The sequence below is a fragment of the Eulemur rufifrons genome, chromosome 19 (assembly GCF_041146395.1).
Source record: "Eulemur rufifrons isolate Redbay chromosome 19, OSU_ERuf_1, whole genome shotgun sequence".
Lineage (NCBI taxonomy): Eukaryota > Metazoa > Chordata > Mammalia > Primates > Lemuridae > Eulemur > Eulemur rufifrons.
In genome coordinates, this window is record NC_091001.1 from 64949384 (window position 1) to 64963967 (window position 14584).

Genomic DNA, 14584 nt, shown 5'->3' on the forward strand with positions numbered 1-14584 from the left:
TTGTTTCTTAACCTTAAACCTTAGTAAGATATTTTCTTCTTAGGACTGGTGAAATAGGCACACCAAAAGACGTGAGTTAAAAGATGGGAATGTGAGTTAGGTTGGTGTCTGCATCTGTGGGTGGCGGTTCTAGGTGTAGGGATTTACTTCAACAACACAGGCACATGTTTACTGAGCTGCTTGCTGAGAATCAATCACTCTGCGAGGCCCATCGGGTGAATACAAAAAGGGGAGTAAGAATTCCTTCAGTTAGTGGGCTTAAATGCATATTCTTAATCCTGGAAGAGAGCCTAGGAACCTGCATTTCAACAAGCCACCCCCCCCACCCCCCATTATTTAATCAAGATGTATTTATAAGGGCATTGAATTAACAGAGTTTAGGATTAAAGAGACGTCCAAGATAAGGTCTAGGGCTAGTCCTCAAAGCCCCTGTCAATCAAGTCCTTCTTACTAAAGGCAGTGCTAAGAGGCAAGAAGCAGGTGGGATTAGAGAGGTGGGGGCTTGGAGAGAGTAGAGAAGAAGTGAGTATCCATTAGACTGAGCTATGGTTCTCACAAGAATTTATTGTGCTTGGCACAGGAATTCACTGAAATGGATTAAAGTCTATTTGAAGGAAAAGATAGGGACTCCTGAAAAGATAACTAACCTTACAAGAAGGGCTCAGAGGTCCCCAAACTAGACTCTCATCAGAGTCACCTAGAGTTTGAAAAGGACAGATTTCAGAACTCCACGTTGGAAATTTTGTTTTTGTAGCTCTGGGGTAGGACCCAGGCATCTATAATATATACTTTTAATTCTTCCCAGTTAATAGGTTAAGGAGATATAACAACCAAATGCAATGGAATCTGGATTAAAGGAAAACTAAAGGATAATTTTGAGACACTTAGGGAAAATTTCTTGTGGACTGTATGTTGAACTTCATGTTGAGTCTTTTCAAGTGTGGCGATGGTGTTCTGATACTAGGACCATGGTCTCATTCCTGAGAGACTGCGGAGAAGCATTTAGGGATGAAATGTCTTGGTGTCTGCTCACCACACCACTCGTGTGTAGCCTGGCAAAGGGGAAGTGCGCATAAATATAAAGAGGGCGCCGTGGCAGGGGAGGCAAGATGTTGATAGCTGGTAAAACTAGATGAGGATCATGTGGGTGTTCTCTGTTTTGTTCTTGAAACTTTTCTGTAGGTTTAGAAATTTTCAAAATTATAAAACATTAATTTTTTAAATAAAAACAAATAATGGGGCATAAAAACCCCTCCACGTTTGATTTTGTCACACAGCAGAGTTGCACAATCTCAGCAGAAAGGTGCATATTATAGAAGCTTGGAGCAGTGAGAGGTTACTGTGGCCCAGAACTGTGTTTCTTCACTCATTTTCTGCAAGGACACACATGACAGATGATGCTTACACACGGCGCCTACAGCCGCGGGAGGACCCAGGGTTAGATGTAATTCCTGGCCACTGACCTGTAACGCAACAGGTTTTCCTCCCGCTTAAGAATGTTAACTTGCAGGTAAATGATGTTATCACAGGGCTAACTTTGAATTCATTCAAGTTTGTTTAAAAAATGATAATGTCCTAACTTCTGTACTTTTGTGTGGAAGGGGTTTGAAAATTCAATAAATCATGCTGATGTACAAAGAAAATGTAGACTCTGCTATCTGTAACTGATCTAATCTTTGTCATGGGCAGTCATGACACTGGGTCATTGCACAAAGGAGAAAATGACTTTAACTCAGCAGTGAATGTAGTGGACGTCTTTTCCAGTTTAAAGACCTTATGTGGATAGCTAGACTTAGAGTGTTTTGGTAAATACATAGCATTTCAGACTTCCTCTCTACCAGTAAGTGACTCTACAATGATGTGATCATAGAAAATTGTAAGGGCAGTTACGATTTTTTTTTAAATTGAGAAAAAGTGGTGCTTTACTTATAAGAAAAATGCATGGGTATTGTGATGGATTATGAAAATAGTCCCATTCTTCACGGCTTTCTATGTCCCAACCCTCTGTCATATTACTTTTCAGGGCCTTCCAAGTCTAAATTTGGGCTCAACCACGTGATCCTCTCAGCTAAGGGATGAGGCGAGCAGAGGTTTGAAATGGGCTCACATTGAGCTTTGGTCCTGCACCTGTGCTGTTGCCATGAGACCATGCCTGCGCCAACCCACTGGAGGAAAAGAGACACACGGATCTCAGCTGGGTCCCCCAGTCATCATAGTGGAGGTCATCCCAGATCAACTGCCAACCAGTCAATCCCTGGATATGGGAGCAAGTCTACCAAAGATCAGCAGAACTTTCTAGTTCCCACCCCCTACCTCCTCCAAAACACTTACAACAGTATGCCATGGAGGTTTTGTGGCTTCTTAGTTACTGTGTTGGTCCAAGTCCTTCAAGAAGCAGATGCCAGATGGGACAAAATGTGCAAAGAGTTTGTTAGGGAAATTCCTATGTGACAGAAACTGGAGAGGGAGCTGTGGGCTAGGAGAGCTGTCAGAGGGCAATGCAAGTCTGACCCAGAGTGAAGGAAGGAGTCCAAGAAAGGTGTAGCAAAGCCATTGGGAAACCGTAGGCCAAAGGCGTCCATCAGAGGAGTCTTGTGCCTCCTAGGAACAGATTTGCCTTAGCATTCCCATTGGCTGGGAGCAACCTGTGGGAAACAGGGCCTTGGCATATAAACATGGCAATGGATTTCAGAGCGTGCTAATTGGTCAATTAGACTAATGAGTTTGCAGGATGCTTTCTCATGGCTGCCACAGTTACACAACATTATTGTGGTAAGACTTAACTGATACAGACATGAGACTACTTGCTATAGAACAGGAATTCTTAGTATGGGCAGTGTGGACTCCTAGGGGGCATTTTGGAAATGTTTGGGGGCATTTCTTGGCTGTCGTAATGATTGCTAGACATCCTGCAACTCACTGGACCATCCTGCACAACAAATCTTCCTGTGCCCTTCATGAATTCCCAATGTCCTGCATGATATCCACAAGGAAAATAATCTGTTTAAAATTATCTGAGCCAAGGGCCAGGCATGGTGGCTCATGCCTGTAACCCTAGCACTCTGGGAGGCCAAGGTGGGCGGATCGTTTGAGCTCAGGAGTTCGAGACCAGCCTGAGCAAGAGCAAGACTCTGTCTCTACTAAAAAAATAGAAAGAAATTAGCTGGACAACTAAAAAATTTGTATATAAAAAATTAGCTGGGCATGGTGGCACATGCCTATATTCCCAGCTACTCAGGAGGCTGAGGCAGGAGGATCACTTGAGCCCAGGAGTTTGAGGTTGCTGTGAGCTAGGCTGACGCCACAGCACTCTAGCCCAGGCAACAGACTGAGACTCTGTCTCAAAAAAAAAAAAAAAAAAATTCAAAAATTATCTGAGGGCCGGGCGCGGTGGCTCACGCCTGTAATCCTAGCACTCTGGGAGGCCGAGGCGGGTGGATTGCTCAAGGTCAGGAGTCCGAGACCAGCCTGAGCAAGAGTGAGACCCCGTCTCTACTAAAAATAGAAAGAAATTATACGGACAACTAAAAATATATATAGAAAAATTAGCCGGGCATAGTGGCGCATGCCTGTAGTCCCCGCTACTCGGGAGGCTGAGGCAGTAGGATCGCTTAAGCCGAGGAGTCTGAGGTTGCTGTGAGCTAAGCTGATGCCACGGCACTCACTCTAGCCTGGGCAACAAAGTGAGACTCTGTCTCAAAAAAAAAAAAAAAAAAAAATTATCTGAGCCAGGAAACTGATTCTGTTTTACAAAGAAACATGAAATATTTCTTACTCAATATGAATATGCACTGGATTTCTAGGATTGCAATTGCTTTGTTTCAAACTTTACTAAGTGTTGGTCACCCCTTTTAGGAAATCATGCCACCAAGCCTCACTACTTGTGGTATTTGAATCACCAATACAGTGCTGCTGAGGCAGTCTACATTTGTGACTGTGATTATCATGTGCAATGAGCAAGCATCTGGCTATTTTGTCACACCCCCCTCCCTGCACGATCATTTGCAGGCACTGACAAAGAAACACATTTCGTTATATTGATTTTCCTGAAATTATGTGGTGGGTAGGCTGCATTACTTATGAACTTTGTTTTTTGGTTTTTTTTTTTTTTGAGACAGAGTCTCACTCTGTTGCCCAGGCTAGAGTGAGTGCCGTGGCATCAGCCTAGCTCACAGCAACTTCAAACTCCTGAGCTCAAGCGATTCTCCTGTCTCAGCCTCCCAAGTAGCTGGGACTACAGGCATGCACTACTATGCCCGGCTAATTTTTTCTATATATATTTTTAGCTGTCCATATAATTTCTTTCTATTTTTAGTAGAGATGGGGTCTCGCTCTTGCTCAGGCTGGTCTCGAACTCCTGAGCTCAAACGATCCGCCCACCTTGGCCTCCCAGAGTGCTAGGATTACAGGCGTGAGCCACCGCGCCTGGCCTTGAACTTTGTTTTAGGAGGAAAGAAGGTGCTAGGTGTGACGTGGTGCAGGACCACTCCTGTAGAATGAGGGCCAGACAGTTACACAGGATTATAAAAGAGAAGAGAAATGTATACCCGTGTTCACAGCAGCATTGTTCACAGCAGCCAAAAGATGGAAGCAATGCAGGTGTGCGTTGACAGACGAATGGATGAACAAAACGCGGTCTATGCACACACCTCCCTCCGGAGCCCAGGCTCACACTGAGCTTCACTCCCTCATCTCAGGACTGGCCCCCAGATGTGTGGGGAGACGTCCCAGCCTCAGCCCTGCAGGCCTGTCCTCTGCAGTCCTAGTCTCTAATAACACCCCCTCTGCCCTTTTGCTCCCCTGTCCTAGAGGTGGCAGCTGCCCCTTTCAGTGGTTAACCTCTGTTTACTTCAGCAATTCCCTTTTGCTTTCCCTCCCTGATACCTAACACCTTTGTAATCAATTACTTGTATTATATTTCTTCTGTTGAAAATTCCTGGTGTGGTTTCTATTTTCCTATCTGGACCCTGACTAATGACACCTCTTAAAAACATACATCTCTCGGTCCAGAAGTAACGTTGCCTCCACCTGTATGCAAAGGGAAGAATCTGATATGGATCCCTTAGCAGCTGGATTTTGGTCTCTACTATTATTTTCTATTAAAAGGAACCAGGGATCCTTGGAGAGTGGCTGATTCTGTGATTCTATGTTTGGGGCAGAGAAAGTAGAAATGGGTTAGAAAATCTCATTGTGAAAAGCGAACATTTCTGGGACTGTTGGCCAAATTGTGTGACAACTTTAGCACTAAAAAGAAAAAAAAACTATTTCTGTGCAAAAATGTGAGTATATAACAATACTAAAAAGGAGCAACTAAAATGTAGTACATCAAAGGAAAAGCAATTATGAGTTTTCAAAAATGTTTGCAGAAAATACTCTCTATGCTAATGCACGTAAGTTCCATCATTAAAAACCAGACAATAGCAATTCAGCTTCACCCAACAAATACTTACTTGGGACAAGATCATCCTGGAAAGAGAACACTGATCCTGTGTCCCAGTCCCAAATAGTAATTCATGTATTTATTAATTCAACAAGTGATTTCAATAAATATTTACAGAGTGCCTATTATGTGCACTGTTCCAGGTACCTGGAATACAATAGTGAAAAAAATATATTTAATACAAAAATACCTGTCCTTGTGGAGTTTACATTTTAGCTAAGAGAGGTCAGCATGCAATAAGCCTAATAAAGTAGTAGATAATGCAATAGGTCAGAGGGTGGTAAATGCTATGGAAAAAAGAAATTGAGTGGGAGGTCCAGAGATGGAAAGTTTGTGGGACTCAGGGTAGGTCCCATTGGGAAGGTGAGATTTGAACAAAAGCTTGGAGGAGGTGAGGAAATTAATCAAATGGGTATCTAGGGAAAGAATATTCCAGGCACAGAGAATAGGTAGACCTAACCTGGAAATGTGCTTGGTGTGTTCCAGGAATGGCAAAGAGGCCAGTGTGACTGGAGTGAAATGAGTAAATGGGAGAATAATAGGCGCTGTGGTCAGAGAAGTATTGAGAGGACCTTGTGGGTCTTGTGCAGACTTTGGCTTTTATTGAGAGTGGAGTGGAGACCTGCTGCAGAGCTCTGGGTCTGCTTGGCTGACTCACAAAGAATGACCACAGGGGCATATAAGAGTAGAAACAGGGCGGCTTGTCAGGAGGCTATTATAATCACCCAAGGGAGAGAGAAAGGCAACTTAGGTCAGGGTGGTAGCACAGGAGATGGTGAGAAATGGTCATTTCTGAATGCATTTGGGAGGTAGAGATGAAGGATTGGATATAGCATGTGAGAGAAGGATGCTAGAGACGAGGATGGCTCCAAGGGTTGGGGCCTGAGCAATTAGAAGGATGGAGACGACATGCAGCTGGGATGGGGAAGGTAGAGTGGAGCAGGGGGTTTTGTGGGGTGAGGGGAGAAACTCAATTGTGGACGTGTTAGGTTTGAAATGTCTACCTAGCCATCCAAATGGAGATATTGAGTCAGCGTTTGAGATCTGTTTCTAGAGTTGAGGAGAGGGGTCTGGGCTGATATTAGTCAGGATGGGTGTGGCTGTGCTGCAGTAACAACTGCTAAATCTCACTGGATTAACACAGTGACAGTTTCTTTCTTAGTGTAGTTCTGCTTCCTGTCATTTCCCCTCAGGGTACAGCCTAATAGAGGCTCTACTATCTGGACTATTGCTAAGGCAAGAGGAAGAAAAGAACTAGAGTCTCACTACAACAATGAAGTGCTTTCACTTTGAGGTGGCCCCTAATCTCCGTTCACTTTTTTTTTTTTTTCTTTTTGGCCAAAGTAAGCCACATGGCCACAAATAACTTCAAGGGGGTGAGGAAGTATAGTTCTCCCACATGCCCGGAAAGGGAAGACCAGAAATATGGGTGAGCCATACTAATGCCTACTAGAGCTGGAGATATACAGTAGGAAGTCGTTGGCACATAGATGGTGTTTAAAGGCACAGGCCTGGATGAAATGGCCAGGAAGTGAGTGTAGATAAAGAAAACAGGAAGTTCAAGGGCTGAGTCCTGGCCACTTTCAATATACAGAGTTCATAAACTCAGTTGATATAACAAGCCCAAGATGGCAATTCTGTTCCCTTGGTTATGTGAGTAATTCGTAACTCTGGGATGAAGGAATAAATCAATAGCATTGATACCTTAAGTGTAAATTATGCATTATAAATATAATAACAAGTTTTTAAAATTCTGTACTGCTTACATATGTTTTTTGTTTATAATGCTTTAAGTGATTAAGAAAATCTGATTTATTTATTAAATTTGTAAATCTACGTTACTAGATTTATGAGTCACTTGAGTAACTAGGAAGATTTTACTTCTTCAATTTGTGAGTTTACTGTTTGGTGTTTGAAGTTCTTAGGAGAATTCAGATAGTTTATATTTGTGACTGTGGTTTGAAATCTCTAAAGGAATTTAATTAATCAGGTTTGTAAATGTGTTAAATATTTAGGGAGAAATTAATCTATCAAATGTATAAGCTTTTTGAGGATAAATCAAAAGTGAAAGTGAGTATTTTTTATTTTAACACAAAAATTACTAGATCTATAAATAAATAAAATCTACATGTTGAGTTTAAAGGCCTTAGAAAACAAATGGGGTTTATAGGTTTACAAGCTAATTGGATATTAATGACCACATAGCATCTAGCATTCTTTTCCATATACAATAGCGTTCCATGGATGCTGAAAAGCCCACCCATCCATCCTTATTCTCATCTTCCTTATGATGGCATGGGAAGGGCACCTGGTAACCTGTGGTGATGCAGGGATCCTTGGGCACTTGCTGCTCCATCTCCCAGGGCTGTCTCAGGGCTGATGTTCACCCCTCCTGGTGGTCCATAGCTGTCACTGTTCTGATTGGCCTGGCCTTCATCCTGATGGATGCAAGTCTTTTCTGATAGGCTGGGACTGAACTAATTATTAAATGTTTTGAATATTGTTGGTTATTTTAGATCGTGGTCATGTCCCATGCCATTTCCTTTGGTCTCAAAGTCATCACATTTGGAAGTTCTTTATCCTGACTTGAGGTCTCCTCTAGACAACCAAGTATGCCAGTACCCCTGAGTCTGCTCATGGTTGTGTGGGAAATTCTGGATCTCCTGCCCTTGTGGAGATCAATGAATCAACAGTGAGGTCCTTTTTGCCAGCACCCAGTTTCATTCATTCTCTTGTCCTCAGCACCTTGCCAGACACTACTGATGATATAGAGATTTGTGGAACAGCGTGGCAGTGGCATAGGCGTTTTATGAATAGCATGGCCGTATAGAGTATTGGTTTGTTGAATGGTATAGCAGTACAGAGTATGTGATTGGTGTAGCAGTATGGTTTAGCGGTTTGTTGAATGATGTAGCAGTATGGTGTAGAGGCTGGTTGAATGGTGCAGCAGTGTGATATCAAGGTTTTTTGATGGCTTAGCAGTATGGTACAGTTTGTTGAATGGTGCAACAGTATGAAGTTGTGGTTTGTTGAATGATGCAACAGCCTGTTGTAGAGGTTTATTGAATTATGTAGCAGTATGGTATGGTGGTTTATTGAATGGTTTTGCAATATGGAGTGAAAAGTCAGATGTGTTTCTATCCTTTTCTGCCACTTATTAGCTGTGTGATCTTGGGAAAATTACTTAACCTTTCTGTGCCTCATTTTACACTGTTAACAATCTCATAGTGTTGCTGAGAATCAAATGAGCTATGCACCATAAAATAATTAGAACCGTTTCTGATACATTATGAAATGCTTAATAAATGTTAACTAAAGCAATAATTATGTGACATACTTTCATTACTATTTTGTATGGTCTGACACATTAATGTGTCAGAATAAAGAAAAAAACCACTCCGAATCCAATTTCCATCCAAGAAAAAGAATGTAAATTCTTATTCATGATATGTTTGAATAATGCAGGGAAAAATCCAAGCAAAACCTTGCCATGTAACTGGGGAAGGTTAGATATTTTCTGGTGAATTTTTCAGATCTAATTCTTGTTTCCCTTTTTCCTTTCCCTCCTGTTTTGGCGCTTACTGCTGCTGCTGAGTGCGGGGGAGTGAGTCACATTCTGCAGGAAGGCACTTGCATCAGAGAGGGAGTTGGAAATCTGAGCTGCAACCATGAAAGGTCATCGCTAGTTGACAGGAAGAGGACTGGGCATTTGTCCCTGCTTTGGCAGCTGACCTTGGCCCTTGGCAAGCATCCCCGGTGGGTTTGGCAAGTGGCAGAAGTGGGCAGGTCATCCTGACTGCCCTCCACCCCGCTCCCTCCTCCCACCCAGGGCCAGTGTGAAGGTCACACGTCTCTCTTTTGAGTCATCCCTGTGTTTAGTCTGCTCAAGTCCAAACTCACTGGGAACATCGGCTGTGTGAGCTGGAGCCAGATCCGCTTCTTGACAGAAAAGGCAAAGGGACCCCTTTAGCAATACATGAGAAACGGTTAAATCCGCATGGAGGCGAGAGGGCCACCAACAGCGCTGTGGTGAGAATGGCACTTTACTGCCACGGTTTTCCTCCCCCAAACCCACAACCCCCGTCTAGTCATGAGAAAAACAGCAGACAAATCCCAACAGAGGGACATCGTGCAAAACACATGTCCTGTATAACGCAGAACTCTCCGGTGGCCAAAAACAAGGAAAATCTGAGACACTGTCACACCCAAGAGGAGCCTGAGAAGACAGGGTGACTAACACAGTGTGGGATCCTGGATGGGAAGCTGGAACAGAAAAGGACATTAGGTAAAAACTAAGGAAATATGAATAACATGCAGACTTTAGTTAACACTAATAATGTGTTAATATTGGCTCATTAATTGAGGCAAACGTACCATACTAAGGAAAGATGTTAATAACAGGGAAATGTGAGTGTGGGTATGAGAACTCTTTGTGTTATTCTAGCAATTTGTATGTAAATCTAAGACTATTCTAAAATAAAAAAGTTTACTTTTAAAATTCTTCAGAAGAGACCTCTGTGTACAACACCTTGGCCTGTTAACCATGCTTGTCTCTGGAAGTAGAAAGGGGGTGGGGTGGGGTGCTGCCGCCTGGAGCCGCTGCCTGTGCAAGATCAGGGGTCGGAGGGACCCGGGAGACCGAGATGGGCCGGACTTGCCCTTGCTGAGCTGACAGTGCGTCGGGAAAGGCCTTTGGAACTTCCACATCGTTTGAATTTTTCTCAATGAACAGGAACTACTTTTCATAATCTGATTTTTTTATGAATAAAACCCCCCCCCAGAAAACGGAATAAACGTGATAAAGAGTAAGTTCTCCTTATAAATGTTAACCTGGGTTTCCTGGGACACACTGACACCTCTTCTTGAACTGTGATTTTTAAGCATTTTTTTAGGTCTAGACTAGAGATCTATCAGTTTGGAATGCTGTTTCCCAAACTTACTTAACCTTTGCCATGGAATACACTGAAAATAATAAACGACAGAACATCAGCAGACATGTATATGCTATATTAAAAGCTTGTATTAAAGAAGGCAGGGGAAAAGATGAATTTCCTTAGAGAAAAAAGTGAAGGCAAATATATTTTATTTCACACGTTCTTATAAAACTTTAAAAAGGTTTTTAAAATATAATTTATGTCTTTTATATATTTGTGTTTTAAATTTTTAAAAATATATTTTGGCTTTATATGCTTAGGTTTTAAATATTTCATGTCTTTTTATATTTATTTATTTATTTCTTCCAAAAGCTCTTCTGGAATTTCATCTTTTTAAAATGAGCTATCTCTATTTTGGAAACAGCATCATCATGGCCAAGGGTCTATACTTTTAGCGCAGCGTGCTGGGAAAAGTCCACCTCACCCAGATACACTGTGGCAAAGGGAAGAAGAATGAGAGCTGTATGCCGTGTGATATTTGTGTCCTCTTAAATTAAGCAGCTTCAAATAGTGTTCATTGTTTCATCCTGGGCAATTTACATCCAGATTTTTCTTTCCTTTTAGAATATTACAGGTCAATTGCTTGTCTTCCCTTTAAAGTATTTTAAATTTGTGTTGGTTTGGATAGCATTTAGAACACCAAGACCCTTCTTTTCATTTAAAGCTTTCTTATTTTAGCCATAGATCTAAGGAGAACAAGTTAGTGTTGTGTGACTGTTTACTATTCAATATAGGCCGGGCGTGGTGGCTCACGCCTGTAATCCTAGCACTCTGGGAGGCCGAGGCTGGTGGATTGCTTGAGGTCAGGGGTTCGAGACCCTCCTGAGCAAAAGAGCAAGACCCTGTCTCTACTAAGAATGAAAGAAATTAGCCGGGTAACCAAAAATAGGAAAAAAATTAGCCAGGCCTGGTGGCATGCTCCTGTAGTCCTAGCTACTGGGGAGGCTGAGACAGGAGGATTGCTTGAGCCCAGGAGTCTGAGGTTGCTGTGAGCTAGGCTGATGCCACAGCATTCTAGCCTGGGCAACAGAGTGAGACTCTGTCTCAAAAAAAAAAAAAAAAAAAAAAAAATTTAATATACATCGCTTAATATCATTTACATATGCTGAAATTATGTGACAAGGTATATGACATTTATGGTAGTAAATCAATAGATGATGTACATGGTTATACATTAGGCTTACATGGGCTGCATGTAACAGGAATCTGACCACAATGGCTTAACTAAATAAGCGTGTTTGTTTTCCTATGATAAACAATTTGGGGGTGAGCAGTCCAGGACTGGAGCAGTGATCTGTGATGCTATCAAGGACCCCAGATTCATCTGTATTCCTGGATCACCATCCTTAGCATGTGGCTTTTGTCCTCATAGTCACAAGTTGGCTGCTGCACCTCCAGGTGTCAAGTCTGTGTCTCAAACAGGAGGAAAGAAGACAAGGATAAAAGGTAAAGGGTGCAAAAAACATCTTTCTGAAAGCTGATTTAGTAGATGTCCCTTACATCTCACTGGCCAAAACTCAGTTACATAGCCACCACTAGCTGCAAAGCAGCAAAGAAAAACTAGTCTTGTAGCTGGGCCCTTGGGTACCCTGAACAAAACCGTGATTCTTCTGGTAAGGAAGGCGGGGAGAGTGGGTGATGTGTAGGAGCTTATCAGGGCTGCCACCATCAGCTTATAGGCCAGCTGGTAAATGCTGCGCCTGCCTCAAAGTACAGAGCAAATGTCCTCCAGGGACAGTTCCAGCTCTTTCTGTTAAAGGCAGATTATTACATAATTAAAAATAACAATATTCGTTGACTCAATTTTTTACATATGTGCCTTTATAGAATAAATTTTGGTAGGAAAAAAATAGCATCAGTATCAATTATTTCCATGGAATACATATTAAATTTCTTCAGAGCACAGTTTAGGAAACTCTGGCCTAAGCTATAGAAATAACCTATTCCAAATGACAGCTATATTTTACACTGAGAAAAACCAAAACTTACTTCAAGTTTTTCTTAAATAATATACTCTCTTAGGTTAAAAAATTTAATTTAATTTGAAATGTATACTGATATAAATATCAGTATAATATCTATTGTGTCCTACTTAGAACTACTAATTTTTTTCATTTCCAAATTCCAAATGGGTAAGTAGTAATACATTGTACACTTCCTGGATAACGCTTTTCAAAACAATAATGAAAACTTCTTTTTTTTTTTTTTTTTTTTTTTTTTTTTGAGACAGAGTCTCACTCTGTTGCCCAGGCTAGAGTGAGTGCCGTGGCGTCAGCCTAGCTCACAGCAACCTCAAACTCCTGAGCTCAAGCGATCCTCCTGTCTCAGCCTCCCGAGTAGCTGGGACTACAGGCATGCGCCACCATGCCCGGCTAATTTTTTCTATATATATTTTTAGCTGTCCATATAATTTCTTTCTATTTTTAGTAGAGGTGGGGTCTCGCTCTTGCTCAGGCTGGTCTCGAACTCCTGAGCTCAAACGATCCGCCCACCTCGGCCTCCCAGAGTGCTAGGATTACAGGCGTGAGCCACCGCGCCCGGCCATGAAAACTTCTTAATCTGAAACTTTTTAGTATCTGCTTTCTTGTTTTGGCATTCTCACATCATTTTCAACAGCATGTAATTGGACCTGAGAACAAAAATGGCAACTTGGAATGTATTTCTTTTCCTCATTGATGACTTAGGTTTACAGCTGAAGGCCTCTCCCTGCCACTGTCCTAGAGTTTTCACTCTCTTTACCTACATTGGCCCACATCCTGAGTGAAATTAATCCTCTTTTTCTACACTCAATTATAAACAACTTCATTTTTAAGTGTAAAAATAATGCTTGTTACTTACCAAAACAATACAAGCTTTTTGTTTGTTTGTTTTCTTTTTTTGAGACAGCGTTTCCCTCTGTTGCCCAGGTTAGAGTGCCATGGCATCATCATAGCTCAATGCAACCTCAAACTCCTGGGCTCAAGCAATCCTCCTGCCTCAGCCTCCTGAGTAGCTAGGACTATTTTCAGTAGAGACAGGATTTTGCTCTTCCTCAGGCTGGTCTGGAACTCCTGACCTCAAGCAATCCTCCTGCCTCAGCTTCCCAGAATTACAAGCTTATTGTAAAAGAAAAAACAATAAAAACATCACAAACATTTATATCTTATCTAGCACAAGTCCCATCTCATAGATAAATGTTAACATTATTTATATTCTTGCAGAGTTTTTCAATGCATTATTTTATGTATATTTAATATGTAAAAATATATACATAGAAGATGTTGTTGGCTGTCTATACAACATCTACTCTTGCTCTTTTCTAAACAATCCCATTTTGTTCAGGAAATACAAGCCATTTCCCATGCCAAGGGTTGGCTTAAGTAAGGACACATGATGCAATTCTGCCCACTGAGACTTGAGAATGAGCCAGCTGCAGTCTTCTGGGTAAGATCCCTCACATGGCCAAGCAGAGGCAGCCTCTCTTCCTCCACTGGGTGTTGCCTTATTTGAAGTGGATGCCCAGAACCACTGCAGCCATGTGTGTCTATGAGAGTGAGCCCAGGAACCTTGCTGACATGTTGAATATATGGACTTCTTGTAAGGGCATAATGGCAGATGGCTTCATTATAAGTTGGGGTTTTCTGTGTTTTGCAGCTGAAGACATCTTAATTGGTAGACTATCTACTTCCTTCATTATTGTAGAAATGGAATCACACTATCTAGGTTGATCTTCTTGTCCACGTTTGCATGGGGCTTTCCAGGTCTTTTTTTTTTTTTTTTTTTGAGACAGAGTCTCACTCTGTTGCCCAGGCTAGAGTGAGTGCCGTGGCGTCAGCCTAGCTCACAGCAACCTCAAACTCCTGAGCTCAAGCGATCCTCCTGTCTCAGCCTCCCAAGTGGCTGGGACTACAGGCATGTGCCACCATGCCCGGCTAATTTTTTCTATATATATTTTTAGCTGTCCATATAATTTCTTTCTATTTTTAGTAGAGGTGGGGTCTCGCTCTTGCTCAGGCTGGTCTCGAACTCCTGAGCTCAAACGATCCGCCCACCTCGGCCTCCCAGAGTGCTAGGATTACAGGCGTGAGCCACCGCGCCCGGCCTCCGGGTCTTAAAACTGAAAGTCCCATATCTCAGAAACTCCTTAGGTCCTAGAAAACCTGGACCGTTGGTCACTTCAACATTATAGGTACTTCGGCAACTTTTCTTCACTTAGTATATCTTGCATGTC

At 42.1% G+C, this 14584-nt stretch overlaps 1 long non-coding RNA gene across 2 annotated transcripts; it reads left to right on the forward strand.

Annotated features, from left to right (window-relative positions):
* The first annotated feature begins 9366 nt into the window (after window positions 1–9366).
* Window positions 9367–14062, forward strand: LOC138399968 (uncharacterized). 2 transcript variants are annotated; one of them, XR_011236204.1, is made up of 4 exons: window positions 9367–9469; window positions 9599–9725; window positions 11649–11820; window positions 13696–14062. It is a non-coding gene; the product is annotated as an uncharacterized lncRNA (long non-coding RNA). The 2 variants fall into 2 exon arrangements; XR_011236203.1 differs by having other exon boundaries at window positions 9367–9725.
* Window positions 14063–14584: the final 522 nt, after the last annotated feature.